General features: G+C 33.8%; 1 protein-coding gene and 1 long non-coding RNA gene across 2 annotated transcripts in view; one reads left to right on the top strand and one right to left on the bottom strand.

Annotated features, from left to right (window-relative positions):
- Positions 1-13,340, top strand: part of LOC110344997 (uncharacterized) — a 68,717-nt gene extending 55,377 nt beyond the window's left edge. Inside the window, exon 3 of the long non-coding RNA XR_002388011.2 lies at positions 782-13,340. This is a non-coding gene — a long non-coding RNA (uncharacterized LOC110344997). The remainder of the gene's footprint in view (positions 1-781) is intronic.
- Positions 1-22,451, bottom strand: part of Me1 (malic enzyme 1) — a 200,663-nt gene that overhangs the window by 72,641 nt on the left and 105,571 nt on the right. The gene's annotated exons all lie outside the window — the stretch shown is intronic.

Below are 22,451 nucleotides of genomic sequence, written 5' to 3'. Positions count from 1 at the left end.
TAATATTATTAGTTTTGCATGTGACCCATGATATGGTCAGGTATGGAATTTCTCACTTGTGGCAACAAGATGACACTCAAAAAGTTTCAGATTTTATAAAATTTCACAATTCATATTTTTCAATTAGTGATGATTAATCTTTACTTGAATTTGAGTAGGGCTTCTATGACTTACAAAATTGAGTCTTTTGAATCAAAATCTGTCTTTCCACTACTCTTATGAGAATTTCTTTTACAATTCTAAATCAATCAAAAGAACTGAGAAAGTATACATGGCAGAGGCCAGATGAACAATCCCAGGCCACCTGTTACTATGCAAAATATTCAGGTTTTTAAAAGTTTGATTCTGTTACTAATCTGATTAGTGAAAGTTAAGGGAAATAAAAATCTGATGATTCTGCTCTCAGTACAGTATAGTCAGAGAACAGGAGTTTTAGTCTCTCTGATGAAAAAATTCTGAATACAACTATGATTGTTAATGAAGCATATGTGGTAAGATATACACATTTTGCATTTTCCAGATAAGAACATTTTGGCCCAAATGTTTTCCACAGATGTACAAGAAATATAAATAATCTCTACAAAAGATAATTACAGTTTATGTCTGTAAGAGAAGTAGAATTTTATTTTTACCTTTAAATGCTAGTAGACTGACAAAAATAAAGACAAGAGAAATACTGAACCAAGCTTTCTTATCGTTTCTCTTTCTACATATACACATATTATGTATATTTTGTGGAATATTTTATAGAGTATTAACATTTTGCTATATTTATTTTCAGATTTTAAAAAAGAGGACACATTCCTTGAAACCCTATCTGCACCTCCTTGATCTCATTTCCCCAGGTAACTAAACATGACACTGCTTATAAACTTTATATACATGAGTAAGTTACACAAATATGATAGATATGGAACAGCAGGTGACTCTTATGAAATGATATTGGTGCCATTATTAAGAACTTAGGCTAAGTGGGTTGAAAGGTATCCTTTTGTGTTTTTTTCCACAATTTTATGATTCTTTGATATATCCATAGGAATACATGAAGCACTAGCTTTCTCAACTGCTATGTATTGTAATATAACATTCTATGAATATAAGATAAACAATTCATTTTCCTGTTGGTGGACTTTTAGATTGCTTCCAACTTTTCATTACTATAAACAATAATGGCTATGAAAATTTTTGTACATGTATGAGTTTCCTTGGGGAACAGTACTATGTCACAGGTTATGATAATCTTAAATATATTGCTAGAGTATTTGGTATTCTGGCAAGCAGTGTTCATAATTATCCAAAGTTTCCACAACATTTGAATTGTCAGATTTAAACATTTTATTGTCAATCTGATGGATGTAAAATGGTATTTGATCTCTCTGAAATTGCAGTATGGTGCTGGGCAGCCAAGGAAATGTGCTATTCAGAATACCCTCCCATAAAGATGTTGTGGAGGAATGTAGTTAGGCACATCATTGCAGCATTCAATTCCCACCTATGATCATCCTGGAGAACCTCCAGCCAATTACTAACACATCAGTGGTCATTTCTAACACAGCTGGTCATTTCTACCCAATGTGGAACTCATCTAACTGGCTTTTTTTTCTCTAGAGCTCCTCACTGAGTTGGCTGTGTATTATAGTCTGAAGCTCTCCCTGCCCAGTTTTGCTTCCTAGATGTACATCATGGTCTGAAGGTTTTGCCTATTTAATCCTCGCTCCCTGCTTATGTTTCACAGGAATTACCACTAATATAACTCTTAAACTACTACCCAGTCTCAGAAACAACTTGATGGAAAACTCAAATTAACATCATGATTGATAACATTAAAGTCCAAGCTTTTACTAGTACTAGTCAGGGTGCTCTGATTTGTATCCTGGTAAATTTATTATCTCTGGATATTGGGAAGGTATTCAATTTCTCTATACCTCAGTTTCTTCATCTCTAAAAATAATAATAGTATCTACCTCACAGATTTGAAAGATTGAGTTAATGCAAGCCCTTGGAATACCTCTGGAACATAAGGATTCAATGAATACTAGTTATTGTTTGCCTGGTATGATTTTGTTATTTATCACAAGAGTTCTAACTGACCTTGGTGATGTATTAAACGACTGAGTAATAACCTGATAATATTTATTTGTCATTTCCTTGTAGTTAGTGTGTATTTAGGTGTTACCTAACCTTACTTAACAGCAGGTACTTTAAGATAGTATGTTCCCAAATTAAACACTCAGTGCTGATAAATACTTCAAGTCTGATTATCTTTCAGTCACTGATTAGCTTTCATTCTAAATTTTTTCATCTTTTTGTTTTTGTTTTTGTTCCTTGAGACAGGGTCTTGCTAGGTAGCTCAGGCTGGCCTTGAACTCACGGAGATGATTCTGCCTCAGCCTCCCAAATGCCAGGATTACTGGTGTGTGCCACCACATCCAGCCCATAAATTTTATTCATCTATTATTTGTGTTTTGATTGTTTGCTTATGATAAATTTTATATGCAAGTAACATTAAGGAATACTAACTATAATATTTGAGAAATATTGTTGGAAGGCTTTAACTACATGCCTCTTCTGTTATGAAGTGTGACATCACATGTGAATTTCATACTCTACAAATCTCAGGACTGTTCTATTAGTTTACTTTAGGGAAAGTACTAAGAATTAGTGAAACAATTCAAAATATAACTAGTTATCTTTTCTAACACCAAAATTTATTGGATTGTCCACCTACTCCCCTTTCTTTCATCAATAATTCTCTCAAATTCAGAATAATTACAGTCCAGAATGAATCTAACTGGAGGGAAAACTAAAAAACTAATGCATTCTCTTGGAGTTAATAAAAACTGGGAAAAGCATTAAAAATTTAAGGGTGCTCAACTCATTCAGACTTATTTTAATGGAATTCTAGTCCTTATTTTCAGGTTTTAAACTAGGAATCTGACCAACTATAAACTTATGAACTATGTAGGTGCTTATAAAAATAAGTCTCCAATAACTTCTTGAAATGTGTTTTCTCTCTCATTCCAAAATTCTGTATTTCTCCATAGCAAGAAAAATAACCTTTATGTTTTTCCGAAACGCAAGAGGTCCAGGCCTATACAGTCTGTCATGCATATCACGTATGTTATTCCTTAATCCACCTACTGGAAAGAAAAAACAATATAGTCCATCAAAAAATGTTGCTTGAGAAAGTAATGAGAATTTTTTAAAAGACCTGTCCTATATGTTGTAAGTAAAATGAGTAATATCACCATTGATTTGTGTAACAAACTTTTATTTGGTTTTCTAAGACATGTACACTTTTAAAATATGTTTCTTATCATACAATATCTGCTTTTTCACACCATCTGTTCTAAATCACCACTCTTCCTTCCTTTTCTTTTTAGCCAAACTTGTCAGCCAAACTCCAAAATAGATCAGATCCCAAATTTCTGATTAAATAAGCTATTATAATTCAAATTTCGGCCTCTCTCTAAAACCTATTTGAAATAAACAAATCCTTGATATTTATGCAGAACAAATACCATTTAATTATTATGCTTTCCTCTGGCCAAAGTAATCACTATATCCACTAGTGATTAGAAACAGCTAACCAAGTGCGTTCCTTAGAACAATGTGCTATACGGCACATTAACTGGAATTTTGCAAAAATAAGTAATCTTGACCAAACAGTATTTGAAACACTGCAGAAAACAGGTTTTGGTACTCCAAATTTGAATTCTCAGAACTTTAACTTGTGACCATAAAGTGATAATCACAGAAAAAGGAATGCATATATGTGAAATTTCTATTCTTATTTAACTAGAAAATACCTGTTCATAGTACAAAAAGAAATCTTGCCCACACAACTTTTTTTTTTTTTTTAAGAAAGGAAGATCTTTTATTTTTAAGGAGGAAGAAGCAGATAGAGACAAGCTGCCCTGGAGAGGAGGCTTATCTACACAACTCTTTAAAAAAGTAAGAAAATTTGTAAATTCTTCCAGTTTGTAATAAAGATCATGAAACCTGGAAGAAATAGGTGTTCTTCTATGCTACAAAATAGAATGTCATGTATTGGAGAAAAAATTTTAAAGCTCAAATAAAGTATATGCATCAGCAAAGCCAAAAGTTGTGGTTTAATTCAAACAAAGAAAAGTAGCTAGGCTAAAGAGAAAATTTAAAAATTCCACTAAGGATCCCACACTGAAATTTCAGGAAAGCACTTATTACTTGAATGTAAAATACACAAATTTCAAGAAAGAGTGGCCCAGGATTTGAGAATATTCCTACTTCAGGAGTATCTGTTCTTACAAACAAAGTTACACTTACTCAATAATAATTTCACAAAGCTCCACAAAATTCACAAAAGACAAACATTATTAAATGAAGTAAGTCAAATGACAATTTATAGACATCATCTCATGAATGAATCAGGTTCTCTTTTCCTAGGGATGGCTCCCTTGGATTATCAGTGAAAGGAGGTACTATATGCAGTTTAATGCAAAAAAGAAGAATGTGGCAACAACTGAGTCACATCAAAGCTGCAACTGGTTCTTCGAAAGTTAGCAATATTTAAATTATAAGCATATGTGAGATAAATAAGTCTTCAATCCTCTTTCTCATCTGAACTTTATTAGTCACTTTATTTCCCATATGCTGATAACAATAACAGTTTGTGGATTAGATGCTATCCAGAAAGAAGTGTAAGATGTATATTTTCAAGGCTCCAGTTAAGAAAAAACTTTGCCAATAAAAGAGAATACAGATTCAAATCATCTGGGTTGCATGTCAAAATACCAAGTATGAGATCTTCCAAACCCTGTATACCAAGCAAATGTAAAAATATATAGAATATGAGATATTAAACTTCAATGTAAAATTTTTAAATTTCATAATCAGAATACAGTATGGTAAAGATAATATTTAAAAACATGAACATCATTAATCCAACTCATCAAATATACTAAAGAACCCTAAAGCTATGATTAAGTATACTTGATAAGTTTACTGAGTTAATAACAAAATAAAAATTTACTTTGAAACAACAGGCACAGAAAAGTTTTCTTTGTCTTTTAAATTTTGAGATAAGGTCTCTTATATAGTTCAAGCTAGCTTGGAACTCACTATGTAGTCTAGGCTGGCCTCAAACTAGAAGCAATCCTCCTGCCTCAGCCTCCAGAGTGCTAGAATTACAGTGTGTACCACTATGCTGGGCTTAGAAAAGAAAAATTAGAATTAAGATATATCATGTACAGGTACAAATTCTATACCATTAATGTGATCATTATGTGTATCTAAATTATACCAATAAACTTAATTATGATTAAAAAAAGAGGAACAAATACCAAGCTATTTTGAGAATTCTAGTAATATGGTTCTACTATATTTTTCTGGTTTCCTTGCCACTGCATGGCTTCATGAACACTATATATTTGCAATATTTTGAATTTTTATACACTTCCATTTTGTTCATGTTGAACTCATGGACATATTACTTTATCATGTTTTAGAATGTAGTTTAAATGTTTCATCCATTAAACTATTTCTCTTTAGTTCTTTGTAAAAATAATTTAAAAAAAGAAGTTTGAACATTATCATAAAATCCTGAAATAAAAAAGTTTTTTTATTTTATATTTTTTTGGTACTGGGTACCGGGAATCAAATCGGATCCTTGCGCTTGTGCAACAGGCAGTGAAACCACTGAGCTAAATCCCTGGCCCAGAAAAGATTTTTTTAAATGAAATATGATATTTTAAATTTCCTTGCTATACACTGAATTTTTAAAAAGTAACAAGTTTCAAATGCTTGTGAGAAAAATACTTTAACTGTACCTAAATACAATATTCTAGGCTTTACAAGTTAAATATATGTTATAGGGGGCTGGAGATTTTAGCTCAGTGGTGCTGTCACCTGCCTGGCAAGCACAAGGTCCCGAGTTCAATCTCCAGTACCAAAAAAAACAAAGTATATGATAGATTTTTTAAAAAACACTATGTAAATAGGAGAAAGTTAAACACAGGATATCTAGACTAAAGTTGGGGATACTTAGGTATTATGCTTCCAAATATTCCCCTGGCTTTATGTAGCAGACAACTTAGGCTTAGCTTCTTACAGGAGTGATCTGAAAGACAATGCAGCCAGCTACTCACTTCTTAAATTCAAGGATTAGATTCAAATAACTACAGCCCAGATAAAGCCTTCCTCTGAAACTGAGGACATACGTGTCAGATTCAAAGAATTAGTCTCCCTTTATAACTTTAGCTTATGTGTATGTAGATCATTTTATATGTTTATAGAATCAATTTATAGTGATATAAATGTTTATATACTTAATCTTTACATATAGACCAATTCTTTTTTGGTACTGGGGATCGAACTCTGGTCCTTGAGCTTGCGCAGCAGGCGCCGGAACCACTGAGCTAAATACCCGGCCCTCGTATAGACCAATTCTATAAAAGCAATAGCTCCTCAGAACAATAAAGCACTAGTTATCAAATAGCAATATTAATTTCTAAAATCAATAATTCAAATTATCCCTTTTAAGAAGACACAAAATATGAAGAGTAAATCTTTTGTAAACCCATAAATATAATCAGTGATGAAATACATACAAATATGTTTTTCTAGGTTGGATTCACTTGGTTTAACGACTGCTCTCCAAGTTCTCTACTGCTGTCATTTTTTTTTTTTTGGTACCAGGGTAACAGGGATGGAACTCATCATGACCTTGTGTTTGAGAGGCACATGGTGGCACCACTGAGCTAAATCCCTGGCCCTCACTGTCAATTTTTAACAAAATACTTTAATAGATATAAAACAATCAACTACCTAAACTCAAAACTTGTATTTTCAATAAAATTCCTGAAAATTAAATCTTACTGCATTAACAAAAACAACATTCCACAATTGAAGTTTTTTTTGATAAAATATTATTTATCTAAAAATGAAGTCATTGATTGTCCCCTAATCTCTTGAAATATAATCACCCTAATAAATTTAAATGATTTTTATAATGCCAAATCAGGTAAAAGTACTACTACTTTTGAAAGATTTAATATTAGCTGACAACAATCTATTCCATGTTATGTGTTATGACCTGAAAGTAGTATGACACCACCTCTGCTGCTTCAGTTAAATCTTATTCTTTCAAGTCCTTCTAACCGTAGTAACATGTGGGCCTCCAGGACATTTTCAGGTGTTTTGTTAAATGCTCATTACTGCTTAATGTCAAGTATCCTGTTTTATAATAGAAAATAGTAAGTTTTCAATGAAAACATTTAAAATCTTTATCATGCTTGATTTGCTGCTATATTTGGCTCTACTAATCCCTTGTATCCTGAAACTTTTATTCTTTAGCTTCACTGCCACCTTCCCAGAATCTGGCTCCTTTCCTCTGGTGTGCTAATACACAAATACTGATATTTCCCAATATTATTAACAAGAAAATATGGAGAAAAGAGTACATAAAATTATTTTATGCTTACTATTTTACACTTGACTTTTACATTTCCTGTTTGATTTCTCTTGCCATATTAAATATTGTGTCCAGGTTAAATTCCAAAGAATAATAGTATATTTTTGTTCATGATTAACAGAGGAAAAGAAAATGGTTAGCTAAAATACTGAGGTTAAGCAATCATGGATGGAAAAAAGAGAAGCAGAGAAACATAAAAGTTCTCCACTTTGGTTGGGCATGGTGGTGCACGCCTGTGATCCCAGCACTTGAGAGGCTGAGGCAGGAGGATCACCATGAGTTTAAGGCCAGCCTAGACTACACAGTTAATTCAAGGCCACACTGGAGTATACAGCGAGACCTTGTCTCAAAAAAAATATGCTCTGGGTTCCTGTCCATGGCACGGTGAGGTCCCGGAAGCGGCTTGAAGCCCCGCCTTCATCTGGTACTCCACTTAGCCACATGGGCGCCTGCAAGTCCCAATTCCATCCTCCCCCCCACCCCGCCTTACGGCTCTTCTGCTACATGGTCCCTCACTACAGAGGCACAGGGGATTATACTTCACATAGTTAAATGTGATAGATTAATAACTACCACAAATTGTCATTTTCTAAGCTGCACTTGATGCTATGGTATTGCTGATTGTAACACTTGGCTTAACATGTTGTGATTGATCTAATCAGTTTTCCTTCCTAGTATAAGGAAAATAAAACAGCCTCAGAGTCATTAGAGCCTCAAACCTAAACACAAGCCATATCTGGAAGACATCTCTGAAAAGCAATCATTCCACAAGGGTTTTAAACATAAGCAACAAAGATACCTATATTAAGCAATTTTGAAATATCAACCCAGAAATTAAACCAAGGACAGTACCAAAAACAAAAATGAGAAGACTTTTAAGCAAGGCACAAATGTAGGCTTCCATGCCACAAAAAGGAAATTCTGGGGGAAATGAGGTAGAAAAGTGAGATAATCAACCACCTGGACACCCTGAACTGATAGTACAGGAAGTAACAAAGGAGATACATGAGGCTGTAGAAAAATCCAAAGCAGAAATAATCTCCCAGATAAATACAGAGATGGTGAGTAGAGTGAGAGACATGATTAGAGGCTATAGAGCAGAAACAGACAAGAAAATAGATGAGATTAGAAATATGCTGGAAGCCAGGAATGCCCAGCATAAGAAAGAAATGGAAACCATGATTGCCCAACATAAGAAAGAAATGGAATCCATGAAACAGATTCAAACAGATATTCAGGAGATTAAAAACTCTATTAAAAGCATGCAGAGCAGACTAAGAGAATCTGAAGATAGAATATCAGATATAGAAGACAGGATTGAAGTTAAGGACAATGAAGATAGATTTCTTAAAGATAGTAAGGGACCAAGAGAAATCAATCCAACAGCTGCTAGATGATGCAAAGAAGAATAACATAAGACTCATAGGAGTCCACGAAAAAACAGGAGAAAGTACAATTCACATAAAAAAACTGTTCACAGAAGTAATAGTAGAAAACTTCCCAGACAGAGGTGGAGAATTGGACACACAGATAAGTGAGGCATACAGAACTCCACCCAGCCACAATAAAAAAAAATCTACACCTAGGCATATAATAGTAAAGATCCCAGAAACCCAACAGAAGAACAAAATTCTACAGGCAATTACAGAAAAGAAACAAATCACCTACAAAGGAAAGCCATGAGAATCACGGCAGATTTCTCAACACAAACCCTCAAATCAAGGAGAGCCTGGCGTGAAGTATTTCAAGCCCGAAAAGAAAACAACTTCCAACCTAGACTGTTGTATCCTGCAAAATTATCTATCAAAATTGATGGGGAAATTAGATACTTTCATGATAAAGAACATCTGAGAAATTTCATGAACACCAAACCAGCACTCCAAACAATTTTATGCAATATCCTAGAAAAAGACAATGAAGGTCACAACTCCATGAGGGCCAACAGAGAGAAGACACCACGCAAGGTCAGGCACTAAAGGGAAAGAGGGAAAAATAAGAAAAGAGCCAACAACAATAAAACATCATGGCAAAAATGAGTCAATATCTCTCAATTTTAAGTATCAATGTTAATGGCCTCAATTCACCAACCAAAAGAAACAGACTGACAGAATGGATTAAGAAGCAAAACCCAGCAATATGCTGTATACAAGAAACACACCTAACTCAAAAGGAAATTCATACACTGAAAGTGAAAGGATGGAAAACAGTTCTCCAACAGACAGGATCCCAGAAAAAAGCAGGGGTAGCAATCTTATTTGCAGACAAAGTAGATTTCAAACCAAAACTAATTAAGAGAGACAAAGATGGTCACTACATCCTGGTGAAGGGAAAAATCCAAGAGGAAGAGATGACAATCCTAAATATTTATGCACCAAATACGAATGCCCCCAACTATAAAAAACAAATATTAATGGACATGAAAAACCAAATAAGTACTAACACAATTGTAGTAGGGGACCTGAACACCCCTCTATTACAAATAGATCATCTAGGAAAAAAATTAACAATGAAATTCTAGAACTGAACCAAGCTATTGAACAAATGGACTTAAGAGATGTTTATGGAGTATTCCATGCCACAAAATCAGAATACACATTCTTTTCAGCTGCACACAGGTCATTCTACAAAATAGATCCCATGCTAGCTCATAGGACAAATCTAAGTAAATGTAAAAGAACTGAAGTTATCCCCTGTATATTATCAGACCATAGTGCAATAAAATTGGAGATCAATAACATAAGAAACCGCAGAACACCCACAAACACCTGGAAATTGAATAACACTCTCCTGAACAACCAATGAGTCACAGAGGAAATTAAAGAAGAAATTAGACAGTTTCTACGAATAAATGATAATGCCAATACAACATGCAGGAATCTGTGGGACACAATGAACACAGTTCTACATGGGAAATTCATAGCAGTGAATGCCCATATTAGGACAACAGACAGAACTCAGTTACATAACCTAATGCAGAACCTCAAGCTCCTAGAAAAAGAAGAGCATAACAAACCCAAAGCTCATACAAGAAAGGAAATTATAAAGATCCGAGCAGAAATCAATGCAGTGGAGACTAAGAGAATGATACAAAAAAAAATCAATGAATCGAAGAGCTGGTTTTTTGAAAGAATAAATAAAATCAAGAAACCTTTAGCCAACCTTATCAAAAAAAAGGAAAGAAAAGGCTCAAACCCATGCAATTAAGAATGAAAAAGGTGAAGCCACAACAGATCCAGCAGAAATTCAGAGGATCATCAATACCTACTTCCAGAACCTATATGCCAATAAGGTGAAAAACACAGAAGAAATGGACAGATTCCTAGATACATATGAATTTCCAAAGTTAAATGAAGAAGACATAAAAATTCTAAACACCCCAATAACAATGAGTGAAATTGAAAATGTAATAAAAATTTACCAACAAAGAAAAGCCCAGGTCTGGATGGCTTCACTGCTGAATTTTACAAGACATTTAAAGAACTAACACCGTTACTCTTTAAACTCATCAAGGAAATTGAAAGGGAAGCAATACTTCCAAATTCATTCCTGGAACCAAGTGTTACTTTGATTCCAAAAACAGGGAAAGACCCAACCAAAAAAGAGAACTACAGACCAATCTCCCTAATGAACATAGATGCAAAAATCCTCAACAAGATACTGGCAAACAAAATACAGAGTGTTATCAAGAAGATCATACACCCTGACCAAGTTGGATTTATCCCAGGGATGCAAGGATGGTTCAACATCCATAAATCAATAAATGTAATACATTATATTAACAGAGTCAAGGACAAAAACCATATGATCATCTCAATAGATGCAGAAAAGGCATTTGACAAAATCCAACACCCATTCATGATAAAAACGCTACAGAAAATTGGAATAGAAGGTCTTTATCTCAACCTGATTAAGGCTATCTATGAAAAATCAACACCCGACATCATACTAAATGGTCAAAAACTGAAAACTTTCATGCTAAATTCAGGAACAAGACAAGGATGCCCACTATCACCACTCCTGTTCAATATGGTTCTTGAAACATTAGCTATAGCAATTAGACAAGAGAAAGAAATAAAAGGAATAAAGATAGAAAAAGAAGAAGTGAAACTGTCATTATTTGCTGATGATATGATACTTTACATAGAAGACCCAAAAAACTCAGTCAAAAGCCTTCTAGACCTAATTGAGTGATTCAGTAGAGTAGCTGGATACAAGGTAAACACTCAAAAACAATAGCCTTCTTATACGCAAATAGCAGACCCATTGAGAGAGAAATTCAGGAAATAATTTCTCTTACAATAGCATCTAAAAAAATGAAATATCTAGGAATCAACCTAACAAAGGAAGCAAAAGACCTCTACACTGAAAACTACAGCACTCTGAAGAAGAAGATCGAAGAGGATATAAGAAAATGGAAAGATATCCCTTGTTCCTGGTTAGGAAGAATCAATATAGTGAAAATGGCCATACTTCCAAAACTACTATATAGATTTAATGCAATACCGATTGAAATTCCAACAATATACTTCACAGAACTAGAGAAAACAATCCAAAAATTCATTGGGAAGCAGAAGAAACCTGGAATTGCAAAAGCAATTCTGGGCAACAGAGACATGGCAGGTGGTATCACAATCCCCAACTTGAAACTATACTACAAAGCTACTGTGATAAAAACAGCATGGTACTGCCAAAGAAACAGAACTGACGATCAGTGGAATAGATTAGAAGATGCAGAAAAAACTCCAGACATACTCAGACACCTCATCTTTGACAAAGGAGCCAATCGCCTTCATTGGAGAAAAGATAACCTGTTCAGTAAATGGTGTTGGAAAAACTGCCAGATTTCAACCTGCCAAAGATTAAAACTAGATCCATACCTATCACCGTGCACTAAACTAAGATCAAAGTGGATTAAAGAGCTAAATATCAAGACAGAAACAGTAAATTTGCTGGAAGATAAGTTAGGTAGAACTCTAAACGACATTGGCATAGGAAAAGACTTTATGAACAAAACTTCAGTAGCACAGGAACTAGCGCAAAGAATCAACAACTGGGATTTCATCTTATTAAAAAGCATCTGCACTGCAAGAGAAACTACCAACAGAGCTAAGAGACAACCTACAATATGGGAAGAAATTTTTAGCAGCTGTACCTCAGACAAAGGTCTACTATCTAGAACATATAAAGAATTCAAAAAAATCAGACCCCCCCCAAATTCAAAGACCCAATTCAAAAATGGGCATCTGAAATGAACAGACATTTCTCAGATAAAGAAGTAAAAACAGCAAATAAATATATGAAAAAATGTTCAATATTACTGGTCATTCGAGAGATACAGATGAAAACAACACTAAGATTCCACCTCACCCCAGAAAGAATGGCTGCTATCAAGAAATCAACCAATAACAATGCTGGCAGGGCTGTGGGGAAAGAGGAACCCTGCTCCACTGCTGGTGGAAGTGCAGACTGGAGCAACCATTGCGGAAACCCGTATGGAGATACCTCAAAGAAGTAGGACTGGAGGTCCCATTTGACCCAGCTATTCCCCTACTGGGTATCTTCCCCAAAGAATTAAAAGAATCATACCACAATGATGCACCTATGTTTATAGCAGCACAATTTATGATAGCTAAGGTTTGGAAACAGCCCAAGTGCCCATCAACTGGAAACTGGATAAAGAAGATGTGGTTTTTTTATAAAATGGAGTACTACTCAGCCATAAAGAATGAGAAACTAGAGTCATTTATAGCTAAATGGATGCATATTGAGGCCATACTCTTAAGTGAAATAAATAGGACACATGTGTAAATACCTAATAGTATCTCTAGTGTGAGAAAATGAAAGTGTAAATAAGGATAAAAATGATTAAAATGAATAGTTGATAATTTGAAATAGGAAAAGGTCCAAAGGTGGAGGGGTGGTGGGAGGGGAAGGGAAAGGGAAGAAAGGATAGGAAAAATTATGAGAAAGAAAAAAAAATGGAAACAAAGTCTATGTAAATAGGGAAGGGTGGGGGGGGTGAAGGGTGCATAGGTGATGGGGAAAAAAATAAGAACTAAGATACATCATGTTCAGGTACAAACACCCAATGATAACTGTAAATGTATTGTATACCTAAAATGTACCGATTAATATATAAAAAAATAAATAAATAAATAAGAAATATGCTCCGCTTCTTTGCACCCCCCAAAGATTTTTTTTAAACTAAAACTTGAAGGCTGAACTTTTGGTTGCACTTACTCTTTGTGTAAGCACATTACCTAGTATCTTACAGAGGAGCCTATATCTAATATTAGTTGATTTTGTTTAAATCTACAAAAAATTAGCCTTTGCTCAGAAGATTCATGAAAGATTGTTGTAGTTCTTCTGCTTAGCACCCATTAATTTCATGCTTACTATAAGTGAAAATGTTTGTACTTTAATTCCATGATAGAAGATCCATATAAACTTACCAGTAGGCATCAATATAAAATCCATTAAAAAGGGTTTATATCAGAGTATGAGACATATTGTTAGGGTTCAAAATCAACATGTAAGGAGTTGATTTACATTCTGAAATCTAAAATCAACTGTTAAAATATACCAAACCAAGTGTGCTTGTTGCTATTCACAAAGCATTCATAAATAAGATGTATGCATCACAATGACAGACGAATATCATCTCTGCTTTTGAGAGTCTGTCAAAAAAGTCGGTCATTATACATCTGTTATTCAATTCACACACAACCAGCAAAGTATATTAACTATGCTGCCTCCTTAGCATCAAGTGATAAATTCCCAGTTTCATTTTACAAAAATGGATAATGAAAAAAGGAAATTGGCAAAGAATCCAAAGGGAAAATACAATAAAGCAATGAAAAGTAGTACTGGCAGTGAAATTGGATTTGACTGGATTTTATAAGCATGACTAAAAATTAAGATAGGATAAGACCTACCATTGTATGAAATCACTAACTGAAATCAGTGAATATAAAAAAATTCAAAAAAAAGTTTAGTGAATACAAAAAAACCAAGGTATTCATTTCAATATCTTTTAGTTTAAACTGTAACAGATACAGAAAGTAACTTATGGTTGAAATAAAGCACTGACTTCTATTTGCATTGAAGACCATAATTTTAAAATTTTCCAATCAGGTTTACTTAGAATTTAGTCCCAACACTGAAGTATACCATAAAAATGAGAGAAAACAATTGCAAAAAAATTGATATAGTTACCACATCACAAGAAGTACTGAAATCCTACAGTATACTAGGTTGACAATAGGTAACAATAACGCATTGCACTTTTCAAAAAGCTGCAAGAAAGGATTTTGAAAGTTCTTACTATAAATAAATGAGAAGTATTTGAGAAGATAGATGTTTAACCAGATTTAAACATTATAGTATGTACATGTGTTAAAATATCATGTTATCCCATTAATTTGTACAATTTTTATGTTTCTATGTATTAATTAAAAAATAAATTCAATCTAAAAGTAGACAAGAAACTCTAACTGCTAGGAATGGCTGGTTGTTTTGTTTCAGAAGTCAGGACTAACTGACTAATTTTGAGTTTCTGTTTCAAGGCTGCTATGAAAATCTGCAACCAGAACTTAAAAATGAACAAAGTCACTGTGATGAAAAAGATGATGATGTGCCATGTCCCAGAAAACATGACTTCCCTGAAGCCATGATATTAGTAAAAATCTTCACATTAAAAGCTAGGTATTTAGCTCAGTAGTTCTGCCACCTGCCTTGCTAGCGCAAGGTCCCGAGTTCGATCCCCAGTACCAAAAACAAAAACAAAAACAAAAAAACTCAGATATTCTATGACATTGAAAATGGAAAGATAAAATGTGGACAGTTTATCCAAATTTGGAGAGGAATATGACAATTTGCCAAGGGATAGAAAAGCTCTTACATCCTAAAATCAAAACAAGGCAATAAATGTTCAAATTACTGTTGAAAAGTTTTTGCAAAGAAATACAAATATCTTATTTCTAAATATTTCTAATGTTTAAAATTTCAGTGTCCTAAGTAAATATTAGCTTTACTGATTTACCCATTATAATTATTGGAAATTATTGAGAGGACTGGAAAATTTTGAGAGTTTTTAATATTCTGACAAAAAAATTTATAGGTCATACAACAAATGAAGTTTTCCACAGTGATTACTAAGGTCAGTTAATAATCAAATATTCAGTCTGCATTGGTCCCACACTACCAAAGAGAAGACCTCCTATTTTCAGGACTATCATTGATTTATTCCCAAAAGTTCTATCACTGATAATAAGTTGCTACAACAAAGAGACTAATAACTTGCATACTTACAGTTCTCTAGCTCTACAGTAAGTTTAGAATGTTACAATTTTTAGAATCAGTTTCAGCATGTTAAGTCTTAAAATAGCCATCTGTTTTGAAATAAACTGAATTCCAACTCAAAGAACTATCTAAAAAGAGACCAATGTTTTAAGATAACATTCCTTTAGAAGAAAATATGACAATAAACATTCTCTCAAATATAACTCTTAATATATTTGTGAACTAAATAGTTAAAATAAGCCCAGACATTAGATATCTATCATATTTTGTAATTAACAGAACATGTATAGTCTTATCTTCTCTTACTATAAGACAAGATTGTAATGCTGACCATTTAACAATATTGAAACATTTAACAATTGTGAAATTCAATGTCTTTTGATCTACTATAAATTCTCTAGCAGGTCTGGCTTCAACCTCTTGTTTTAATCATGATTAACCAGTGACTCTGTGCTAGAGGAATCATACCTGAATATGCCCACATATCTACTGTAATGCTGTCTGCTCACATGGTAGGCACATGGGCAGTCACAGGTCAAGGAAGATCAGAGCATCAGTTGGGCTTATAGTAACTAGAAAAGTTAGACTATCATGTTTTTTTAAGGTAACACAACATGTAAAAGGGATTCATACAGGACATGCTAAGGTAAGTTCACACTTTGATTGTTAAACTAAAAAACTCACAACAAAATAAGATCTAGAATTCAACTCAGTATACCAGAAAGCTTCACTATCTTCTTGGACATCCTGTATTCACAGCCTAGGCTTTCGAATCTAGGGTCGTTTCCAGTTCCGACACGTAAAGAATATGGAAATCAATCAATTATATTCTTACAATAAGAAAATGTTGATCAAACTCAAAATTTAACAACCCTTCTAAATCCATCATGCTGCCCTGAAAACTGAAAAGACAGCAAAACACAGAGAATCACAGCTTACTGGGAGCAGCAGCCCAGGAGCAGAACACTGCAGCCAGCCAATAGGGATGTCAGCACATTAACTGTAATTCATGAACTGCTGCGGACTCAGTAGAGACTAACTTGAGAGTGAAAACTATCAAGAGAATCCAGACTTGTGCAGGGGGAAGGGGAACTACTTTTTCATAAATTTTACCTTCAGGAGCCCCATTTGTTTTTCACTGTAAAGATCAGAGAAAAAATCTCCTCATGCTTTCAGCAAAGGGAGAGGAAAAATAGCCATTTTGAAAAGTACAAGAGCATTCTGCTCTTAATAAGTATTTCCCTTAAAAAAAAAAAACTCTATTAGTAGGGTCTAATTTAACTGGGCTTTTACCAAAGTCTAACCTTGGGAAGAAAAATAACCAACTCCAGCGTTTAACTTGGGTAAGAAAAATACTCAAGTCAAGCTCATCAAAGATAGATCTAATCATAGGGCTACAGAACACATGACTCCCCCAAACACACACGTATACAATTTTTCACCACTCAATAAGGCTCCAAAAAATCTCAAGGAAAATCTAAAGACAATAACTAAAATAAGGACATTGAGGAAATTTTCATCTCTAATACCAAGGCTACAGCAAACAGTAAATACAATTTAACTCCTAGCCAGATAAAAAGCCAAACACTAAAGATTTATTTATTTCAGTTCCTTTTACCCAAAACACCATGTCCAGCTTTCAGCAAAATTATGAAGCATGCTAAAAGGTAAGAAACACAGTCTGAAAAGACAAAGCAAGAATCAAAACTAGATTCAAATGTGGAAGAAATTTTAGAGTAATCAGACTAAAACACTAAGGGCTTTAATTGACAAAGTGGTCCACATGCAAGAATATACACTGCATGCAAAACCCACTTAATTATCACAAAGTGCCAATACTGCAATTAAACCTGAATACTGAGGTTTTAGCTTAGAAAAAAACAATTCATATATTAGTATCTTTTGTCTTAAAAGAAAAACACAGTAACGTGTGCCATAGGTTCACCACCACTGTCCTATGTTATTAGTCAGTTATTCTTATGTATCCTATTACAGTACTCTAAACTCACTTCCATTACAGGGCTCATCAAAAATGCCTGTTTATTGTCTCTCTCCCTAACTAGACAGAGTTCCTTAAGAACACTGAGCAAAATGGAATGCCTGGGGCCGGGGATTTAGCTCAGTGGTTCTGCCGTCTGCCTGGCAAGTGCAAGGTCCCAAGTTCAATCCCCCATACCAAAACAAAAAAAATTTTAAAAAAACAAAAACAATGAAATGCCTGTCCCCGGAAGGTACCGAATGTACATGCTGAATGAATAAATGATTTAGTGTACTCCAAATATTTTCTTCCACCAAGCTGGCATCTTGGGAGACAGCTGTAGAAGACTTGGCTAATCTCATTAATTATGCAACAATCAACAATGTTCTTTATTTTCTCCATATGCTATTATTCTATTTATCTTCCTACCTAAGAATGAGGGATATCTTTCCATTTTTCTGATATCCTCTTCGATCTCCTTTTTCATAGTACTCTAGTTTTCCATGTAAAGGTCTTTTACTTCCTTTGTTAGATTGATTACTAGGTATTTCTGTTTTTTGAATACTATTTGTGAAAAGTGTTGTTTCCCTAATTTCTCTCTCACTGAGTTTGTTATTTGTGTACAGGAATGCTACTGATTTTTGAGTGACTTTGTATCCAGATATGCTACTGAATGTGGTTATTAAATTTAAATGTCTTTCAGTGGAGTTTTTGGCATCTTCTATGTAGAGTATCATGCCATCTGCAAAAAATAATTTAACTTCCTTTCCTATCTTTATTCCTTTTATTTCTTCCTCTGTATAATTGTTCTGACAAATGTTTTCAGAACTATATTGAATAAGAGTGGTGACAGTGTACATCCTTGTCTTGTTCTTGATTTTAGAGTGAAAACTTTCACTTTTTGACCATTTAGTATGATGATGGCTGTTGGTATGTCATAGATGGCTTTTATCAGATTGAGATAAAGACCATCTATTCCAATTTTCTATAGGGTTTTTATTATGAATGGGTGCTGGACTTTGTCAAATGCTTTTCTCCTTCTACTAAGATGATCATATGGTTTTTGTCCTTGGCTCTGTTAATAGTGTATTATACTTATTGATTTGCATATGCTGAACCATCCCTTTATCTGAGGGATGAATTCTAGTTGGTCATGGTGTATAATATTCTTGATGATTTGCTGCATTCTGTTTGCCAGTATCTTGAGGATTCTTGCATCTTTGTTCATTAGGGAGACTGGCCTATAGTTCTCTACTTTGATTGAATCCTTCATTGGTTTTGATATCAGGGTAATGCTTGCTTCTAGGAATGAATTTGGGAATATTGCTTCCTTTTCAATTTCATTAAAGAGTTTGAGAAATAGTGGCATTAGGTATTCTCTAAATTTCTAGTAGAATTCAGCAATATATCTGTCAGGGTCTGTGCTTTTCTTTGTTGATAGGATTTTAATTACATCTTCAATTTCATTCAATGATATTGGTTTATTTAGAATTTTTATGTGGTCTTGATTCAGCTTTGGTCATTCATATGTATCTAGAAATCTTTCCATTTCTTCTGTGTTTTCCATCTTATTAGAATTCAAGTTCTTGAAGTAGATATTGATGATCTTCTGGATTTTTGAAGAATTTGTTTTCATTTCACCCTTTTCATTCCTAACTGCACGGATCTGAGTCTTTTCTTTCCTTTTTTGATAAGGTTGGCTAAATGTCAATTTTATTTAATTTTTCAAAGAACCAAAGCTTCGATTCATTGATTCTTTGTATTGTTTTCTTAGTCTCCATTGCATTAATTTCTGCTTTGATCGTTACAATTTCCTCCCTTGTGCATGCTGTGGGCTTGACTTGCTCTTTTTTTTTCTCTAGGAGCTTGAGTTTCATCATTAAGATGTTTATTTGAGTTCATTCTGTTTTTCTGATATGGGTATTCACTGCTACAAATTTCCCTTGTAGGACTGCTTCCATTGCACCCCATAAGATCCAGTATGTTGAACTGGCATTATCGTTTAATTGTAGAAACTTTCTAATTTCTTTAATTTCCTCTGTGACCCATTGCTTGTTCAGGAGGGTGTTAATTAATTTCCATGTGTTTATGAAATTCTTATGGTTTTTTTCTGCAACTTATTTCCAATTGTACTGCACTATGTTCTGATAATATGCATGGGATAATTTCAATTCCTTTGCATTTACTTAAACATATTCTATGAGCTAGTATGTGGTCTATTTTGGAGAACGTCCTGTGTACAGCTGAGAAGAATGTGTATTTTGATTGTGTCGGGTAGAACACTGTAGACACTGTTCAGTTCTAATATTTGATTTTTTGTCTAGTTGATCTATTTGTGACAGTGGGGTATTGAGGGCCCCCCCTACTTACTTGATTTTTCATGTTCATTTTATTTGTTTTATATTCTTGGGTGCACTGGTATTTGGTGCATATGTAATTATGATTGTTATATCTTCCTCTTGGATTCATACTTTTGTGGCTCATGGCGTTGTTGTCCTCATTATCTCTTTCTAGAATGTCCTTCAAAACATCTTGGAGTAGTCCTCATTATCTCTTCCTAGAATGTCCTTCAGAACATGTTAAAGTACTGGTTTGGTGGTCATGAATTTCTTTAGGTGTTCTTTGTCATAGAAATATCTTATTTCTCCATCAATTTTGAAAGATAGCTTTGTGGGTTACATCAATCTGAGCTGAAAGTTGATTTTTTAGGATTTGAAATACTTCACTCCAAGCTCTCCTTGACTTGAAGATTTGTGTTAAGAAGTCTGCTGTGATGGGCTTCCCTTTATATGTGATTTGTTTCTTTTCTCTAGCAACTTTTAATATTCTCTTCTTATGCTGAACTTCTGGAATGTTGAGTATTATATGCCTTGGTGTAGATTTTTTTAAATCATGGCTAATTGGAGTTCTATATGCCCCATTTATCTGTATACCAAATTCTTCTTCCATGCTTGGGAAGTTTTCTGTCATTACTTCTGTGAATAGTTTTTTTAATGTTGTTTGCACTATCTTCTACTTTTTAACTGACTTTGGTCAATCTTACATTATTCTTCTTTATATCATGTAGCAGCTGTTGGATTGATTTTTTTTGTGGTCCCTTGCTATTTTTTAAGAAACCTTGCTTTTCTTGATGGCTAACCACATTCTGTCTTCTATATCAGATATTCTGTCCTCACTTGTTTCATTCTGCTGCATATACTTTCAGTGGAATTTTTAATCTCCTGTATATGTTTGAATGTTTCATGGATTCCATTTCTTTCTGATGTTGGGCATTCATGGTTTCCATCATTTTCTTAAGATCCTCTACTTTTATCTATGTCTGCTCTAGATTCACTAACCATGTCCTTCTTTATGGTCACTATCTCTGTAGTTGAGAAATTAATTCTGATTTGATTTTTTTCTAGAGACTCATTCATCTGCTGTGTTACTTACATTGTTACCATTTCAGAGTTCAGGTGGGTGGCTTCGAATTGTTTCACTTCTAGCCTTTGGCACCCACTTTTCAATGAGTTCTGTTTCTATAAGGTTGACTACTGTAGATATTTCATATGAGTAGAATCATACACTAAAAATTTCTTATTGGCAACATTTTATTTAGGTATGTTTTACCAAAAGTGAAGATTCAGTGAATGCCCAGTACACGAACCTGAAGAACAAGAAATTTTAAAAAAATAAACTGAATATGTATGAATTTTGCCTAATAAATCAAATATACATATGTAGGACAGGGCAAGATGGTGAAATGGAATAGGAGAAAAGAGATCCCTGATATGTCATTGTTTTACTGCACTTGTCCTCATTCTAGGCCAGGGTACAGTATTTCTTCAATCTTACTTTATCCCCATTTCTGTTTCCAAATGGTATTTTTAACACATAAGCTCTCTAGGGTAACTTTTATGGAAAAGACCACTAAAATGAACTAAGTTAATGTTAATTCTTCTTTTGCATTTAACTGCAGCACCTTCTTCACTTTCTAAGCATATCAGTGACTCTAATTATAAAGTAATCCAGAATTTAACTAATAAATCTAAAATAAAATTAAAAGTATTCACTGTTTCTATCTTTAAATGTTTGTAACCAGAAACTCTACATAAATGTTTGCAGATTATATCTTAAATATAGGACATATATAAGGCTAAATTTTCTGTGCAAAAAATTATTTTATCCCAAAATACATATACAATATGCATATGTCTAAAACTATTGAACAAGTACTGTATACAATCATTTTGTATATTTTTTGCTCATTTTATGAAGAACTATTAGTTTTAACCTCTGTAAAGCTATAAGGATGACAAACGCTATTTCTTTCAGATTTAGAATTAATTTGAAGTGTCATCCAACAAATATTCAGCAACTGAAAGTCATTCTTTGTAAATGTTGTAAGTATGCATGTCTAGCCTATAGCCCATGGGCCAAATGCAGCCCTGGACAGCTAATAATCCAGCCCTAGAAGATGGTAAACTTTTAACATTATTATGTAATTTTAGCAATATTTTTCATGATTTGGCTGCATGGTGATGCTCAAGTGTAGACTACACAGGCAACAATAGAATGCTGAAGGGAAAGGTACAATGCAGTGCTAACTCTGCCTCTTGTGCCCACCACACAGTCAAAAGAAATGAAACCCAAATCTATGTAACATTATATGTGCTTGTGTGACTTGGCAAGTAAAACGCAGCAAATATTGATAACATTATCTCTACTTGGCTATATTTGTGT

This window comes from Heterocephalus glaber, unplaced genomic scaffold (genome assembly GCF_053883595.1).
Source record: "Heterocephalus glaber isolate CG9 unplaced genomic scaffold, H.glaber_assembly_v1.0 deba00001523, whole genome shotgun sequence".
In the NCBI taxonomy this organism is placed as follows: domain Eukaryota; kingdom Metazoa; phylum Chordata; class Mammalia; order Rodentia; family Bathyergidae; genus Heterocephalus; species Heterocephalus glaber.
This window is presented reverse-complemented; position numbering and strand designations above follow the sequence as displayed.